An 18585-nucleotide genomic window follows, 5' to 3' on the forward strand; every position below is an offset into this window, starting at 1 on the left:
AGCAACCTTGTACCTTTGCCACCCCGACCACCCCTGACTGATTCCTTCCTTCTCTCTCTTTCCCTTCCTCCTCTCCCACCCCTTTCCCAGCGGGTGAAACTTGCCGTCGGTGTTGACAGGCAGACCTCCCCGTTTTTTCTCTACGCCACTCCACTCCACGTCGCTTCGGCCAGTCTGTCGTTAACCTCTCTAGCGTCAACATCATGTCAGGCCGTGGAAAGGTGGCAAAGCCAAGGGAAAGAGCAAGACACGGTCCAGCAGGGCAGGGCTCCAGTTTCCCGTCAGTCGTATTCATCGTCTCCTGTGCAAGGGTAACTACGTGGAGCGCGTGGGAGCAGGCGCCCCCGTTTACCTGGCCGCCGTGCTCGAATACCTCGCTGCTGAAGTGCTCGGGTTGGCGGGCAACGCCGCTTGCGACAACAAGAAGACGAGGATCATCCCCAGTCACCTCCAGCTGGCCATCCGCAACGACGAGGAGTTGAACAAGCTGCTGTCGGGCGTCACCATCGCGCAGGGTGGCGTGTTGGCCAACATCCAGGCCGTCCTCCTGCCCAAGAATACGGAGAAGGCCTAAGCCTACCGGACACTGCGAGGAAGAACACAAAACGGTCCTTTTCAGGACCACCACATGTTTGTCACGGCGGGCAGCGCACTGCGAGTAGAAAAAACCCTGAATCTGCTTTGTGTCCTGTTTCTTGCATGCATGACGGCGCGTTTGCGCCTTTTCCTGTCGCTCGAATGGTGGCAGCGTTACTTCCCGCCGTTTATTTATTTATCGTTAATATTAGCCGTCGTCTGTCTTGTTAAGGGTAACATGGTTTTCTTGCCGTCCCCTTCTACAAAAACGCGTCAACATACACACAGAACCGCGCCATGGCGGGCGGCTCTCGGAATTCCGGAGCGGTCGGTCGAATGCCGCGCTTCTCATTGACTCGTTTTATTTATTTAGTTAGTTATTGAATCACTATCCAGCTCATGGGGCCGCTTTAAATTTAGAAAAAAAAAAACGAGATGGAACAAAACACACCGCTGTGGAGCGTGTTAAAAAAAATGCGCCTTTTCTGCTGTTTATTAGCGCTGTCGCTTATGAGCATCATGGGAAACGTGCGCTTCCCGTTTCGCTGGGGGCAAACCTTTTGGGCGTTCGGGACAACGAGAGCACTACGAAGAGCGCGCGCCACGCACGACAATAAAGGCGCCGTGCTCACGCCAGCCCAAGAAATGTGCCCCAGCAAAACTTACTTGGTCTTATGCGCATCCAACAGCTCCCGTTTGGGTTTCAACGCAGTGCAAAGCCTTTGCAGTAAGCAATTGGGTGGCCCAGAAGAGGGCCGTTTGTTTGTTGTTGCTGCTGCTGCTGTGTCGAAGCGGGCCGTCTAAGCACGTTCGCCGCGGATGCGACGAGCCAGCTGGATGTCCTTTGGCATGATGGTGACGCGCTTGGCATGGATGGCGCACAGGTTGGTGTCCTCGAACAGGCCGACAAGGTAGGCTTCGCTGGCTTCCTGCAGTGCCATCACGGCGGAGCTCTGGAAGCGTCTTGGAAGTCGGTCTTGAAATCCTGGGCGATTTCGCGGACCAGGCGCTGGAAGGGCAGCTTGCGGATGAGCAGCTCCGTGGACTTCTGGTAACGGCGGGTTTCACGCAGGGCGATCGTGCCGGGCCTGTACCTGTGAGGTTTCTTGACGCCTCCGGTGACCGGTGCGCTCTTCCTGGTGATGTTTCTCTTTTACTGTCCCTTTAAATTGAAGTGATGTTTTGTGTCTCATTATATTCCGAATTTTATAAGTCCATTTTGTATTGTGAAATCTCCGCTATCCCATGTACCCCTAAATTTTTGTTCTCCCAAACGAATCAGTTCTCTTCCTAACCATAATTTACCAAAAAAGTTACCCCTTTGCCTCGCATGCCCCGATTCCCATAATGTTGCCCCATGTTGTACTCTACATCGATTTACCTAGGATTGATAAATGATCTCTGCACTGATTAGAGTGAAGAGCTTTTTCTTTCTTTTATCTACCCGTGGCAAGTGGGCTCCTGTTGCTTCATCATAAGTGATGCGCCTGTAATTTTGAAAAATTCGGTGCATTTTTTCCAAAGGAACCTTGGCATTTTGCAGTCATATACTGCATGTCTAATTGTTTCCTCTTTTTTGCATATGGCGCAATGGGATGCCGAGTTTTTTCCCCAGTGATAGAATTTTGATTTAACAGGTAACGCATTGTGCGCTATTTTCCACAGAAGTGTGCGTCTTTTACCTTCTAAAAAGTGACTGAATACTCTTTCCAAGCCTGTGGTGTTAAAGCTGAAGTCGCTTTATTTTCTATTTCTAATCTAGGTGTGTCGTAAATTTCCATGACTTTGCATGATGAGGGTTCGAGGTTTGCTGTTGATGCTTTAATTTTTAAAAACGCTTTTCTTGCTTCTTCGTATATTTCCGGGAGTTTTTCTGATTTTGGGGTTGTTAGGGAGATTCTTTCATGAGTGAAGCGTCCAACCTGCACCCCTAACCAGAAGGTGGTCAGGTCTTTTCCCATTCCTTCATTTTCTAATCTATCGTACACCATTCTTAACGCATAGGCTTTACCAAGTGTATCTAGATCAGGTATTCTTAGTCCTCCTTGTTCCTGTTTTAGCATAAGCTTCTCTTGTGCAATCCATTGGGTTTTCTGCCCTGCCCATATATAGTTGAAGATTATCTTTCTAATCTGTATTTGGAAGTATTTTGGTGCTTTTCCGCATGCTAACAAGTAGGTGATCTTAGGAATAATTATTGTTTTAGCTAATTTTGCTCTAACAAGGAACGAAAAGTCTTCGTTTTCTTTCATCATCTCCCTGGAGATTTGTAGGCATTCTAACCAGTTTCTTTCTGTCATACCATTTTTGTTAAAATAAACCCCTAGGATTTTTGTTTCACACTTTACGTTGATGCCCAGATTTCCTTTTGGGGAGCAGTGGCCTAGGTAGATAGCTACACTCTTTCCCTTGTTCAATTCGGCACCACTGATCGTACCATACTCCATAACACTGTGTAGCGTTTCTTTGGCAGAGATCTCATCCGGTACTATTATCGTAAGGTCGTCCGCGTAGGCTATGATAGGCTTTCTTCTGTTTGCTATGGGTAAATGCAAGGTTTTTATTTTTTGGTTGCAGTTTAAGGTGTTTAATAAATGATCGAAAGCCAGGACGTATAAGAGAGGAGATAGCGGGCATCCCTGTCTAACTCCCCTCTCTATCCTGAAAGGGTCACATACTCCTTCCGTGATTAAAATTACGCTTGTTGCTCCTGTGTATAATGCTTTAATTCCGTCTATTATGTTTTTTTTCCACACCTTTAGTCTCCAATTGTTTAATTAGAAAACCATGTTGTAGTCTGCCGAAAGCCTTTTTTTGGTCTAAAGCCATTAAAATTCCGTCTAGAGACCTGTCTTTTGTCCATTCTATAATGTCTCTAATTAGGCCTGTTTGATCAGAAATTTTCCTGCTTTTAACAGCTGCGGCTTGGAAGCCTGAGATGAGAGTTTCCGCATTTTCGCATATCCTTTGTTCGATTGTTTTGGTGACAATTTTGTAATCTATGTTCAATAGGGTGATCGGGCGCCAGGCTTCAAGATTCTCCTTGTTTTCTTCATTTTTACATATCAGTCTCACCTGCCCTTTAACAAAATCTTTCGGAAAGCACCCAGTCTGGAAGGCATGGTTAATGCATTTGACTAAGAACTTGGAACTTGATCCAATCAAGTTCCAGTATTTCTTAAAAAAATCTCCAGAGATGCCATCTGGACCTGGGGATTTCCTCTTTAAGAGCTCTTTTACCGCGTCCGCCACCTCTTTCAGTCTCACCTTGAGCGGTTGTTCACCTGTTCTCGCTCTGAGAGTGCTTTTTGAGGTTGGGTCTTTATAAAGCCCCTCATAGTAGCACTTTGCTACTTCAGCCATTTCCTTTGCCGATTCTACTGTACGGCCCGTTTGTGTACAGAGGCGCTGCATAGGCGTTTGGCTGTGGGCAGCCTGGTTCGCAAGGAGGCGCCGGGAACACCACTCCTCCTGCTCAAAGGCCTCTTTTTCATACTTGAAACGTGTGGCTTCCCATTTTTCCTCCCAGAGCTTTTGGAGGTGGGATTTTGCCTGCTGCATGCTCACTCCGGCTTGAGACCACTGCCCTCTTGCTAGGTGACTGAGGTGTGTTTGTAGACCCTGTATTTCGCACCTCCTGTCGTGCGCTATTATTTTCCCCCATTTCCTTAGGCACATCTGTATTTTCATTTTAACGCTTATCCAGTCGTCCAGACTGTGGCAGTTTGTTTTTGCTTCATTTAGAATTTCTTTGATTTCGTTATCAACTCTTGCATCTTCTAGTAACTTAATATTTATTCTCCAAGGAGGAGCTTTCAGGGTAGGCATGCCGATGTCATTTAAATTAATTAGCAGACCTTTGTGGTCTGTGAGACCAAGGCTATCGATAGTGACTATGTCTTTTATATTTTTGCATAGTATCTTATTTATGTAGCATTTATCTATTCTACTTGCCGTTATGCCTTTAAAACAAGTAAACCCGCTTTCTCCCTGTTTCTTATATTTCCAGACATCTATTAAGTGAATAGCATTTAAAGTTCTTTGTAGTGCTTTTGCTCCATATGAATGTTTATGTTTTTTTGTTCTCGTATCTTTATCCCGGTCTTCTACACAATTAAAGTCGCGTGCGACAATGGAAAAACGAGCTCCGAGGAAAAATTTTGGTACTTCTTGTGAGTAGAAAATTTCTGAATCCTGTCCGCCGTTAGGGCCATATATATTTAGGAGTCTGATTGGCATTCCGTTAACTGTGATGTCTGCCGTTAAGATTCTCCCCTCTGTGTCTCTTTGGAAATTCCTAATTGTGATGCTTCTCCGCAGGATAATTATACCAACTCCCCTTGAATTATGGGTGCTAAAACTCTAGAGGGATTTGACCCTAAAAGCCTCCTCAAAGCTAATAACTTCTGCTCTTCGGAGGATGTGGGTCTCCTGCAGAAGAATCACATCCACGCTAAGGAATTTTGCAAGTTCCAATAGTTCATTTTGCTTAGCTTTTTCGCGAAAACCGCGTATATCTAGAGAGAGGATTTTAATATTCATTGTGGGGTCTAATGGTAATTTTTAATCTAATTGGCTCGTTAAGCTAATTCCAGGGGTGGTGCTACTGCATTAGTTGTTTTTATTTTCTGCTTCCTCTACCCTTTCCCTTTTTCCAAGTGCTCGTGCTGGGCGTCTGGAGGAATTTTTCTTTCTCTGGGGGGTTTTCTCCTCAGCTTCCGTCGCTTCCACAATGTTTTTTTCTCCCTCCGAATCGGACCAGGAGATAGCCGATTCCGGGATGGTTACTACAGTGTCCGAGGACAGTGTGTCATCCGTTTCGAATTCGGCGCATTCACTTTCCGTGTCGTCCACCGTCTGCACAGTCTCTAGGAAAACTACCTCTCCTGTGCCGTCGCTCTCCGCTGGTTGCACAGGTGCGTTTTTCTCATCCCGTTTTTCCTTTTCGGGGACTACAGGTTCATGTTCCTGCTCTTGTTCCCTTTGATTGGCCACTTCTACTTCCCCTATCTCATCCCTCACGTTTCCAGCTTCGTTCCCAGTTGTTTCCTCAGTTATCTAAGGAAAACCATTAGCGTCTAACCAGAAATTCCTCATTTCATCTCCATCATTTTTTCCTCAGCCACATTTTTTCCCCATGCTGGTTCTCCTCTGCGTACTTCCCATCTCCTGCCCTCACTCTTTTTTCCACATTCTCCGCACTTTCTTTCTACCATTCTCCCGCATCCTTTACACTTAACCGCTTCACAATCTCTTGCCAGGTGTGTGTTTGGTTCACATCTGGCACACGACCTTTCAACACCCATATAGTAGCACTCTACTCTCACGCCTTTGACTGTAATAAAATTTGGCAACACCCCTTTCAACTCCATAAGGACAAGGCGCGTACCGGTCTCGCAGTCCGCGTGCTCTCCTCCACACCTTTCGCGTGTGGTCTTTATGACCTTCCCATATCCCTGCAGAGCTGTCTCCAATTCTCCAAGTGTCAGGGTAGTCAATCGGGTAACGGTAGACCGTCACCCTTTTGACTTTGTTGTCGAGTGCCCACAACTCAACTTCTTTGTCTCCCAATTTCAGTTTTCCACTCTCTCTCAATAGTCTCGCACCTTCAAGGTTATGGGCTACTACTTCGTAAAAACCCCTGCCCAGGCTTTGCCCTCCTCTCACTAAATCAGGAGCGACTATCTTTGCCGCTGAGAGGACGTGCTTTAAAAAGAAGCCGATGGGCGCACGCACCTTGAAGGCGAGAGGCCGTTGGATGACCTCCGCCATCTCTATTGTAATGCACCGATAGAGGTTACGACTCTACTAGCTCTGCAAAGGGATACACTAAAATTCTTACGGTTTTTAAAATCTCCTGACTCGATCAGAATTTTTTTTACATTTTGTTGATTACAGAAAGAAACGCGGAACGAAGGCAGTTAAAACACCCTGCTTGGGCTATCCTCCAATCAGAAACCGCGTTTGTGGCGTGCCTATGAGAAACACCCTATGGCGAAGTGCCAGAGAGAGGCTCTCTAAACGCCGCGCACTGGGGAGTATCTCTGTTTGAGTTATGTGCGTTATTACAGCGAGAAAAATGTACTATGTTTGTCTACTTTAATTTCTGTTGCTATTTATTATGATCTATCCCTTTAAAGGTAGACTACACTACCGCTTAGAGGTACTCCCTCGTAGATGAGAGGCGGTACCGTGGTAGCCGATCACAAAACACGCACCACAAAAAGGCCGCGGTATACTAAACACGCGCACACTGCACAAAACGGGCTTCTGCGCGGGTTTTATTCTTCACTCTTGTATTGCGAACTGTGAGGATGGAACACCTATAGAAGGTGCCCATCTTATCCTACGCTAGCCTTCGAAAACCTTATATGTTAACCTGAACTCTTTTTTCTAACAGTTCAAAACTGAAATGGTCCCGTAAAGAGACTTTTCATTGCTTTTGCACTTGAGTCCGACAGTACGTCCTTACTCGAAACGTCATGTCATGCCTCTTGTGCGTGTTTGATTACTGCTATGATCCCATCCCGTATCCGGTTTCTTACCACTTTGCTTACCTGTGTTTTTCTTCTTCCTGTTCTCTTGTCCTGGTTAATGTAATTTAAATTTAACAACTCCATGTTCTAATTTAAAGCCCCTACACTGCCAGGCTTTTTTAAACCGATCATCCCCCAGTCTAACCTTTTCTCTTCCCAATCGTAATCTGACATAAAAGATGATTTTAGATTTAACAACAGTTTCATTCCAGGCTTCAGCGCCATGCACAACACGGCATCTGTTTACCCAGCACTGGTAGGTGGTTTCAGCCGCGACTAATTGGTACAACTTCCTTTCTCTTTTGTTAAGTTTTGTGAGGTGGAATCCCATTGCTTCCTCGTATGTTAGATTTGGCAGAGCGAAGAAATTCTTAACTGATTCCCATAACCTACGAGCTACCATACAATCAAACACGGCATGCCTGACCGTTTCCGGCTGGTGGCACACGACACAGTTCCCGTCCGATGACTTTTTCCACATGTAGAACTTGTACCGGACGGGAGCTATCTCGCGCGCAATTTTCCAAAGCAAGCTTTTTCTGCTGCTTTCCAGCCAGAACTGGTTTATTCTTTGCCACGCCTCCGGCACTAACGTGCTGGATGCGCTCTCCTCCTCTTTCGCTCGTAAGGCGGTATAGAATTCCCTTGCTCTGAGGGCCGAAAAGACTTGGCTGTTATTTATTTTCTTTAATTCATAAAGCACATCTTTTCCATTTTTATCAAACCAGGGCAGGTAGGCTGACTTTGCTCCTGTGAGATCTACTCTGCCTGGTTTGAAGATCCTAATACTGCATCCGAGCCAAAATTTGGCAAGTTCTGCACTTAAACCGTCTCCCGCTAGTGCGTTATATACCCCCCAGAGCGCTTTAGCCAATTTGCCTAAATCTGGTATGCCAATACCCCCGTTTTCTTTGCTGAGCATCATCTTTTCTTGTTTCAACCATTGAGTTCTGCCATCCCAGATAAATTGAAAAATTTGCTTTCTAATTTTTTTAACAACCTCGCCTTTGCAACCCCCTATGCCAAATAGGTAAATCCATTTAGGTACAATTAAAGTATTTGCTATTCTAGCGCGGGTATGCAAAGGAATGTCTGTTCTTCCGAACTTCATCATAATGCCACTGCTCTCACTTAATTTGTCGCACCAATTACTATCTGCAAAGCCTGTTTTGTTGGATTTGATACCCAGTACCTTTACTCATCAGTGACTTTGACACCCAGATCTCTATTGGGGTGCAAACCACCCAGATATAGGCAAGCACATTTTTTCCTATTGATGGCTGCACCGCTAAGCTTGCCCCACTCTTCTATTACATTAAAGGTTTTCGCGGCAGAATTTTCATCCTTTACAACGACGGTCAGGTCGCCTGCATAAGCGATGCTCGCTTTGTTTTTACTTTTGACAGGCAAAGGGATAGACTGAACTCTCCCGTCTTGATTAATTCTGTTCAGCAGAGAGTCAAAAGCTATTACATACAGCACTGGGGACAGTGGGCATCCCTGTCTGACCCCCGACTGTATGCCGAAAAATGCGCTTGTGACGCCGTTTATAATGACTGCGCTTGTGGGAGCTCTATGGAGAGTTTTTATTGCTCCCACCAGGTCACTTTCAATGTTCTTTTTTACCAGTTCCTCAAAGATAAAATCCTGACTGATCTTATCAAAAGCCTTCTCCTGGTCCACTGTAAGAAGTACTCCTTTAATTTTACGGTCCGCTGTCCAAGTAATAATGTCTCTAACTTCTAATAGTTTTCTATTAATATTTCTGCCAACTACCCCAGCCCCTTGAAATTTTGAAATAATATTACGCATTTCTATTTCTAATCTATCGGCTAAAACTTTAGCGAGAATTTTTAGGTCCCCATTTAACAGAGTAATAGGCCTCCAGGCCTCCAGGTGTTCCTTCTTACTTTCATCTTTGCAGATCAAAAAGATGTGCCCCTTTAAAAAATTCGATCCGAAATCCCCTTTTTTAAGGCGCTCATTGAAGACATTTTGCAGTACCGTCCCCAAAATTTTGGCGTACTTCTTGTAGAAAGCGTAGCTCAGCCCATCAGGCCCAGGGGCTTTGTTCCCCCTGAGTCCCTTTATGACGACGACTATTTCCTTCAGGTTAGTCTGAAGGTAGGGACGAGCAATTGGCGGCTTTCTCTGCGAGCCAGCAGTGTTACTGTACAGACGTTGAAAATGACGTTTGGCCTCTCTGGCCATTTCGTCGGCTGTTTCAAGCCGGACACCCTCTGCCGATATCAATGCATCCATTGGCTCACGGCCATTTTCAGATTCCTTAGCGAGCAACGCCCGCGAGCACCACGCCTCCCTCTCAAATGCTTCCCGCGCTAGGCGGTAACGTACGGCCTCCCACCGCTCCTCCCAGAGGATGTTTAGGTGGCCTTCTGCCTGCTCTTTGGTGACACCCATAAGGGTGGAGCAGCCTCTTTCAAGTGCTCTCAGATGTTTTTGGAGGCTTTCTATCTCTTGTCGTCGCTGGCTCGCCTTTAGTCTGCCCCATTTCTGGAGGCATTCTTTGACGGCTCTCTTAGTGTGTTCCCACCAGGGAATCCACCCTTGCCCTTTCTGAGGCCGACGCTGGATAATGTCACGAACTTCTGCATCTATTTGGGTGTCTTCCAATAGTGACACGTTGATTTTCCAAGGGGACACCCGAAAACCCGGGCGCCCCACCCCGCTAAATGCGGCTATTACCCCTTTATGATCTGTGAGTCCAATCGTATCTATGACTGCAATTTTGAGCTTCTTTTTACTGATGTTATTGGTACAATAGAACCTATCTAGCCTGACTGCTGATTTTGCCTTCCATAGGGTGTATCCTCTGTCTGCGTTTGGTGTATGCTCCCATAAATCTATCATACTTTTACAATTGATGAGGTATTCTAATTCTTTGGCCGCTTTAGAATTTCTGTGTTTACCAATTGATGAGTCTTTATCTTTGTCTATTATGCAATTAAAATCACCAGCTATTACTGTGTTCATATTTCCTATGACGAATTTCGGAAGCTCATCTTTATAAAAAACATAGGCTTCTGCTGAATTATTTGGCCCATAGACACTCAAAAGCGCAAGTTCGTCCCCGTTTATTTTTAACGTTAATTTAATTATTCTTCCTTCGGTATCCCTTTCCCATTTTAGTACTTTGATGTTGGCACGGTTTAAAATTATAATTCCTACTCCTCTGGAGTTATGAGTTCCAAAGCTCCAGAAAGATTGTACGTTATGATTTCTTTCAATAGCTATAACTTCCTCTCTTTTAAAAATGTGCGTTTCTTGTAGAAGTAAAATTGTAATACGTAGATATCTTGCTAAATCTAAAATTTCGTTTTGCTTCACTAATTCTCTAAATCCGCGTGCGTTAAGTGAGAGGAAATTGATGTCCATAATTTAGTAAGTTAAAAAAATAATCTAGGGGTCTATTACTTGCCAGTTAAAATTTGTATGTTTATGAATATTCCCCTCCCCGTTGGTTGTTACTGGAATGGCAGATATTTACTTCTTATTGGATTTCCCTTTTTTTGCTTTAGCACTCTTCCTAGCGCTCCTCCTGGGAGTCACTAGAAAGTCGTCACATTTTTCTTTGTGTATGTGTTCCGTATCTGATTCACCCTCCGTCTCCTCAGCATTCACCAGAGTTGAGTCCGCATCCGAGTCGGACCAACTAATGGCAGACTCTGGAGTTGTCTCCACTGTGGTGGAGGATGAGTCCTCATCCGCTTCAGATGACTCCTCCACCTCCACCTCAAGCGACTCAACGGTTTCTGGCACTACACTAACCCCTGACTGCACAGGTTCCGCACCCACAGTCACATTAGCTGGTTCCCTGTCTGGGACTCCAGCCCCACAGCCCCCATCACCGTTCTCCAACTCCTTTCCACTGATCACTTCTTTCTCAATCTCCATTTGTTTTTCATTCCCGTTTTCCGTCTCGTTTCCATCCTCCTTGTCCCTAGCCTCTACCTCTTCGGCTGCTTTTGTCAGCTGACGGGAATTTCTAAGCTTTGGAAACCCGTTCGCATCCAGCCAGTGATTTCCCATCGCATCTCGGTCATTTTCCTTCTGTGTGACATCTCTGCCCCACGCTACCTGTCCTCTTTTTGCAACCCATCTCCTACTTTGTACTTCAATCCCACATTGCTCACAACCTCCATTCACCAATTTGCCACATCCCTTGCATTTTTCCGCTTGACAGTCTCTCAGCAAGTGAGAGGCGGCCTCACACCTCGCGCATCTCTTTTCTACTCCCATGTAGTAGCATTCAACACGCACCCCTTTCACCGTGACGAAATTCGGAAGCACGCCTGTAAGTTCCATTAGAACCATGCGCGTTCCGGTCTCGCGATCGGCGTGGATGCCGCCGAACATTTCTCTTATGGTTTTTACCACCTTTCCGTAACCCCCAAGGACATTTTCCAGCTCTGTGTCTGGAAAGTCGATGGGGTACCTGTACACCGTGATTCTCTTGACCCTATTATCTAGGGCCAAGAGCTCACATTCCTTACCGCCGATGGTAAGTTTCCCGCTCTCGCGGAGCAGACGCTCTCCTTCTAGGTTATGGGTTATTACCTCATAAAACCCCTTTCCTCTGCTTTGGCCTCCGCGTACGAGGCCTGGTGCCACTGCTTTGGCCGCGGCGAGCACGTCTTTGAGAAAGCACCCGATGGGCGCTCGAACCTTAAAGGCGAAAGGCCGATCAACCACCTATGCCATTTTTGATTACACTCTACTGTTTTGGAAATTCAAGTTCTTATTCTATTTGGAAAAACAAGCCCTCACTGCTTTGTGTGAGAGCCAAGGTCTATGCGGCCAATCAAAAACGCACGGTCGCCGAAATGCCCAACGGTCACTACGCGATGTGCAAACCGTGAGCAAAGTTCGCGAGAATAACAAACAAATAGCTACATTCTTAGACTGGTGTAAGATAACAGAAAACACTGATGATTAGATTTAATGAGCGGGCTTGCTCGCGAAAAATTAAATGTAAATTAGCGGAAATTTGACACAGTGAAAGTGCAAGCTGGATGGCTGACTTGGTAGCCGATGGCTGACTTGGTGGCCGATGGTAAGCAATCTGCTCCGACGTACGATGACAGACACTCTCTCGATCGTCTGCCTCGGCAAATTGCCACTGATTATTTATCATTCGGGAAGCAATCAATCATAATGCTAAAATAATGTTTATTATGCCTCTATCTATTCCTAGCCCTTACCGGCACTCCCTCGATGAGGAGAAACACCGATTCACCAGAGCAAACACACGCAAAACGTCCAAACCGCACAGAATTTCCGAACTGAAATTAATCCGTACTCTTACGAGCAGTCTGCTAGGTACGTGCCATTCTAGCCTCTGCTGTAGCCGGGACTCAACGAAACGGTGTGCCGCGACGCTGGGACGACTTCAACTGACGGGCTCCCACGTCCACGGCGCGATTGCTCCAGTGGAGTGCAGCTGTAGCTTCCACAGTTTCGCCACGAAAACCACCGCCCCCCTTGACCACGTGATCATCAGTAACGAATCACGACAAAGTAGCCGGAAAACGGCGCCAAAAAGCGCGCGCTGGCTGATTGAACTGCGCATGTGCGCTGCGTGCCCTTTCCACACCCTCTCACTCGAATTATCTCCCCTCCCCCCCTGTTCCGAGCGCTTCGCCAGGCCATCTGCTAATATTATCGGGAAGCAGAAAGTGAAAATCCAGAAGACGAAGGAATTCACATGTACAAATTTATTGACACCGTAAACATATAAACAAGAAGCAACATTTGAATGCAAGTAAATCTACACGATTATTACAGAATACTGCAGAATAAATAAAGAATAAATAGTGCCGAGCGACAGGAAGCGTGACTATCGTATTATACAATCCTTAAGGGAACCTATTCGGTTTGGAGAAAGTAGATATTATTATACATATATATAGCACGTGATGAGTCGCAGAAGCCATCCGCTTCATCCCAGCACAACTGTCGAATTTTCTGGTGACAGGGGCCACATGCTCGCGGATCGCAGGGCCACGAACAGCTGTCGATGTCTGAATGAAAAAAAAAAGGAACCTGTTAACGATATGGTAAACCCGAGCACAGGCAACGTTAATTGGCTGAATACGCTCTGTAAGACAGGCTATCGTTACGCGCCTAATGTCGACTAATGACAAAATTCGAGGATCCCTGCGTACGCGATGCACGCTGTTTTCCTTTCCATGCACACCAGTGTACTAAACATCAGACACATTAAAATGGCGGAACAAAACGCAACAAGTAACGCCACGCAGAATCATCAACCAGATCATGACTGATAACCGGCAGAAAGTGATGTAATACGGGACAAGGCGTACCTCCATGCACATAGTTAGGCGACAGTATTAAAAGTCTGATCACTGACATGCATCATACGTTTGTCTGCTTACCTTTCATTCAGGCGTTCGTCCATGGCTCGAACATCTTCGAAATCCACGAAACGAAATCACCGTCTGCTCACATACGTAGGCGCCAGCTACACAACGGTCACACGGGTTGGCGCCTCGGAGAAACGAACGCGGGCGAACCCACCGGTTAAATGAGCCTCAGCCAATCATGATGGAGAAAGGTCACGTGGGGCACCGGAGCCAATGGAAAGTAAATAGCCGGAATTTGGCGGGAAATGCCAGCGTCGACACTATTGTCGCGGCGGCGAAACCCGCTTACTGTGCGTCCTCTGCTTGCTCGCCGCGCCGACCAATCGGGGAGCAGCTACAGGTCTCCAGAATGCCGGCGGCCGCGGAGCGCGATATGCTGCTCCCGCGACGATCGCTGCCCTTTTTAAATTAATTCTCTGTCATTGTTTCAATTTGCGTAATCTTTCACCGTGTGCGTCTGCCTGCCCTTCCTTCATTTATCTATTGATGCACAGCCCTTCTTTTTGCCACGCTTTCAGGCGAATTTTTTTATTTATTTATTTTTTTTTTCTTTCAAGTGCAGCACTCTGGTCCCTTGTGGCAACGGCCACAACAGTGCCGACGCTAACGAACGTGAATGAATGAGCGAACGAAGGAAAGCATGCATGCATGCATTTCTGACGCGTCGGGACTGCTCGTGGCGTCCGCTGCCCAAAACGGCCCCCTAACGGTGCTCGTACCTTTGCTGCAGCCGGCCAGGCGCTTTATTTTGCACTGTGCGCGTCGGCACCGGGAAGCAAAAGGTAGCGAGCGAACGCAACACTAACACTGCAAAACCTCTCTCGTTGGGTGTTTTCCATGCTAACGCATAGGCGAGCCTCACGCTCAGGCTTTTGGGTGGCCCTGAAGAGGGCCGTTTTTTGTGTCTGCTGTTTTCGTGGACGCTGGTCTGGATATCCGCGGAGCGAGTCGCTTAGCCACCGAAGCCGTAGACGGTGCGGCCCTGGCGCTTGAGGGCGTACACGACGTCCATCGCAGTCACCGTCTTGCGCTTGGCGTGCTCGGTGTAAGTCACAGCGTCGCGGATGACGTTCTCCAGGAATACCTTGAGCACTCCACGGGTCTCCTCGTAGATGAGTCTAGAGATGCGCTTCACGCCACCGCGGCGAGCCAGACGGCGGATAGCAGGCTTGGTGATGCCCTGGATGTTGTCCCGAAGAACCTTGCGATGACGCTTGGCTCCTCCTTTGTTTGTTTGTTTGTTTCGTATGGGATGAGAGTGGTCAGCCTAGGATATCCTGGCTTGCTACTCTAACACAAAACAACCGAGGAGGGGATGTGTGGGGAGGGAATTATAGGGCGGGGAGAAAATGGAGGGGAGGATAGGATTTAGGGGAGTGAGTGATTGTGTCATGTTAGGGTGGTTTGGGACTCCAGGTTTCGCTCAGGCGAATTGTGCTTTTGATTAGGAATGTTGTGTTATTCCTAGGCCCTCTTGTGTGCTTTGGATGATGAGAGTTTTATGTCATATGTTTGTTTAAAGATTATCATGTTTGCAGTCAGTGATAAATTTCACTGCTGCCCTTGCTGCTGTTGCACATTGCTGCTGCGTAGGCCAGAGTCCGAGGATTTTTCTTAGTGTAAGTGGCCCTTTATCAAGCAGTTTTAGCTGTGTTTCCAATGTGTGCCTTTGTTGTCTACGAAGTTTGCAATGGAGAAACATGTGTGCGATGTCTTCTACTTGGTTGCAGACTGTGCAGAGGGGGCTCTTTGTGATTTTCATCTTATGTTTTCTTGCCTTTGTAGACGCAACGCCAAGACGGAGTCTGTGGAGAAGTGTGGCGTCTTTCCTAGTCATGTGTCTGTGTCCCGTGTACTTGGTGGTGTGGTCCACTGCTTCGAGCCGTTTGTTTCTCCAGTTTATGTTTTGGAATGTTTTTTGCATTTCTGCAATGCGTGCGCTTCTTGCAATTGCTGATGCGTCCTGCTTTGTTAACGGAATTGGTGTCCTAAGGGGCTGTGAATGGGCCGCTGATGCTGCTCTGTCCGCTTTTTCGTTGCCGTCTATGTTGCAATGGCCAGGTATCCACTGGGTAGTTATGGTGTGCCCAGTGTTGTGTAACGTTGTGTAGCCACACAGTATTTTGTGGACGAGTGTGTTGTGTTTCGAGGAATTGGATATTGATTGTATTGCTGCTTTGGAATCTGTTAAGATGGTCCAGCTAGCTGGAGGGCTGTCCTGGATTACTTCTATTGCAGTGAGTATTTCATGGAGTTCGGCTGCAGTAGATGACGTTTTGTGGATGAGTTTATGTTGAACGGTTAGCCCTTCCTCAGGGAAGTATGCTACAGATGATGAGCCCGTTCTTGTTGTAGAGCCGTCCGTGTATACGAGTGTGGAGGTTTTCCCGAGAGTGTGAAGGAGTTCGAGTGTGTGTTGTTTAATGACAGAGCCTGGTGTATTTGCCTTGCATGCTATACCTGGGATAGTGGTGCCAGTTCGCGGGATTTGAAGTAGCCAGGGTGGTGTGGCTTCTGTTTGAGCCTTCTCAAAATCTTTTGGGATTGATTCTCTGAGCAGGTGCACTGCCCGTCCTATGTGAGAGCCGGGGCGGTTTTTGCTTATACGAGAGAGTGTTTGTTGTTACGAGTGGTTGTTGTTCCTTGCTTTGTGTCGGAGGTGAAGTTTCATTATCTCTTGTGTTTGGAGGGTGAAGAAAAGACAATGTACAAGTTTCCGGCGATGCAGAATCAAAAGTGTTCATTGGGTTCCTCCACGTACAACTCTGACTCGTCTGTATGTCTGTCTGACCTTGTCCAGCCACCTCCTATTGATAGCGTTTTGTTTTCCATTTTTGTTGATATTTGTATTGCGTGTATAGTCCCCTTCACCCTTACCCTTTTCTCTTGTATCATGTGACTTGGTTTTTGATATATGCTTCACCACTTGTAACAGGTCCTCAAACCTGAATATGTTCAGTCTACTGCACGCAAGTCTTGTTTTTATGTATATAGTAAACAGTTGATGCCCTTAACCGTCTTTGTTATTTTTGATTCTGTTTGGAGGGCTGAGATTGTTGCATAGCCTGATTTCTCAATTACTTCTGTTTGTGATGTCCTCTGCGGTACTCCCAGAATTGTGCGCAATCCGGCAGTGTATATGCGGTTTAATTTGATTTCATTCTTCTTTCCAGTTCCCTTGAGAAGTGGGAGACTGTACCGGATGTTGGAGACGACGAGCGACTCGTACAGCAGCTCCAATATTTTCGTGCGCGGTCCCCACTTGGGTCCTCCTGTGGTGCGTAGGATGTTTGTGTAGCCCATAGTTTTCTTTTGAATGTTTTCAATTTCTTTTGACCATGTCAGGAGCCTGTCGAGGGTCACCCCAAGGAACTTATGACTGGTGACAAGGTTGATAGGGTGATTTCCTATGTGTATCGTGTGTTTGTCAAATCGTTTCTTTGTGAAAGGGATCATGGCAGTTTTAACTGTGGAAACATCCATGCCCTCTTGCCTTAGATATTGCTCGGTCGTGCGCATAGCCGTTTGTAGACGGCCCCCTATGACAGCTGGGGTCTTATCCGCACTCCATATGCATATGTCGTCGGCGAACATGGATATACGTACGTGTTTTGGCAAGAGTGAGGGTAGGTGTATCATGACTAAATTGAACAGGGTGAAGCTCAGGATGCCACCTTGTGCTATCCCTCGATGTACGTCGTGGGTGCTGCTGTTGCCGTCTGGGGTAGCTATGAAGGTTTTCCTTCCAGAAAGATAACTTTTGATGTAGTTGTACATTTCCCCCCTGATATTTACCGCTGTTGCTGCATTTAGTATTGCATTATGTGTGACTGTATCGAATGCCTTTTTTTATGTAAAGAAAGACGGCTGCTGCTATGTTGCCTATTGTTTTTTCGTGTTGTATTGTGGTGACCAGATCCATAACAGAGTCTAGTGTACCTCTGTTTTTTCTAAACCCTGTCATGCACTCAGGATACAAGTTGCTCATTTCTAAGTACCATTCGAGGCGGGAATGTACCATGTTTTCCAGTACTTTTCCAAGGCAACTTGAGAGAGCGATGGGTCGAAAGGATTGGAAGCTGGTTGGTTGCTTCCCAGGCTTTAGGAGCGGCCAGATTTGCGAGATTTTCCATTCGGATGGGACAGTCCCGCTCCGCCATACATCATTGTAGATTGTTAGAATGTGTCTGAGGGCTTTGTCCTCTGAGGGCTTTGTCCCCAAGGTTTTTTATTGTCTGATATGTTATTTTGTCAGGACCAGGTGATGAATTAGTGAGGCAACTTTCAATTGCCTGTCTGAGTTCCTGTTGTGTGAACTCGCGGCCCAGGCAGCACACGACATCGTGCCGATGTCTGTAGCAAGTTGGGCATGTCGGCCCGATATATCTCTGACACTGCCAACTTGTGGCCGATATACAACAGAAGTTGGCAATGTCGGCTCAATGTTGACACAAGAAAGACGTCATGGCGCCGACAATGCCAACTTCCAGCAGATATCCCCCTGAAGTTGGCAACGTCGGCTCGATGTTGATCAAAATCAGCGACATGTAGCCGACAATGCCAACTTGCAAGAGATATCATCCCGAAGTTGGCAATGTCGGCTACATGTCGCTGATTTCGATCAACATCGAGCCGACATTGCCAACTTCCAGGAGATATCAACTGGAAGTTAGCAATGTCAGCTCGATGTTGATTGAAACCAATGACATGCAGCCGACAATGCCAACTTGCAAGAGATATCATCCCGAAGTTGGCAATGTCGGCTACATGTCGCTGATTTCGATCAACATCGAGCCGACATTGCCAACTTCCAGGAGATATCTACTGGAAGTTGGCAATGTCGGCTTGATGTTGATCGAAACCAGCGATGCAGCCGAGAATGCCAACTTGCAACGAATATCCTGCTGAAGTTGGCAATGTCAGTCGTGTTCTGCCGTGTCGGTTCGTTATCTGTTTGCGGGCAAAAGTTGCAACGAAATATGTTTTCACAAATGTCTGGTGCGCTTCATAGAAGCGGTAATTAAATATGCAATTAATAGCACATTATACTGACTGGAAATGAAAAACAT

General features: G+C 46.6%; 2 pseudogenes; one reads left to right on the forward strand and one right to left on the reverse strand.

Annotated features, from left to right (window-relative positions):
• The first annotated feature begins 203 nt into the window (after positions 1-203).
• LOC135378775 (histone H2A-like) lies at positions 204-574 on the forward strand (annotated as a pseudogene).
• Positions 575-1376: 802 nt separating this feature from the next.
• LOC135389613 (uncharacterized) lies at positions 1377-17110 on the reverse strand (annotated as a pseudogene).
• Positions 17111-18585: the final 1475 nt, after the last annotated feature.

This window comes from Ornithodoros turicata, chromosome 1, assembly GCF_037126465.1.
Source record: "Ornithodoros turicata isolate Travis chromosome 1, ASM3712646v1, whole genome shotgun sequence".
Classification (NCBI taxonomy): domain Eukaryota; kingdom Metazoa; phylum Arthropoda; class Arachnida; order Ixodida; family Argasidae; genus Ornithodoros; species Ornithodoros turicata.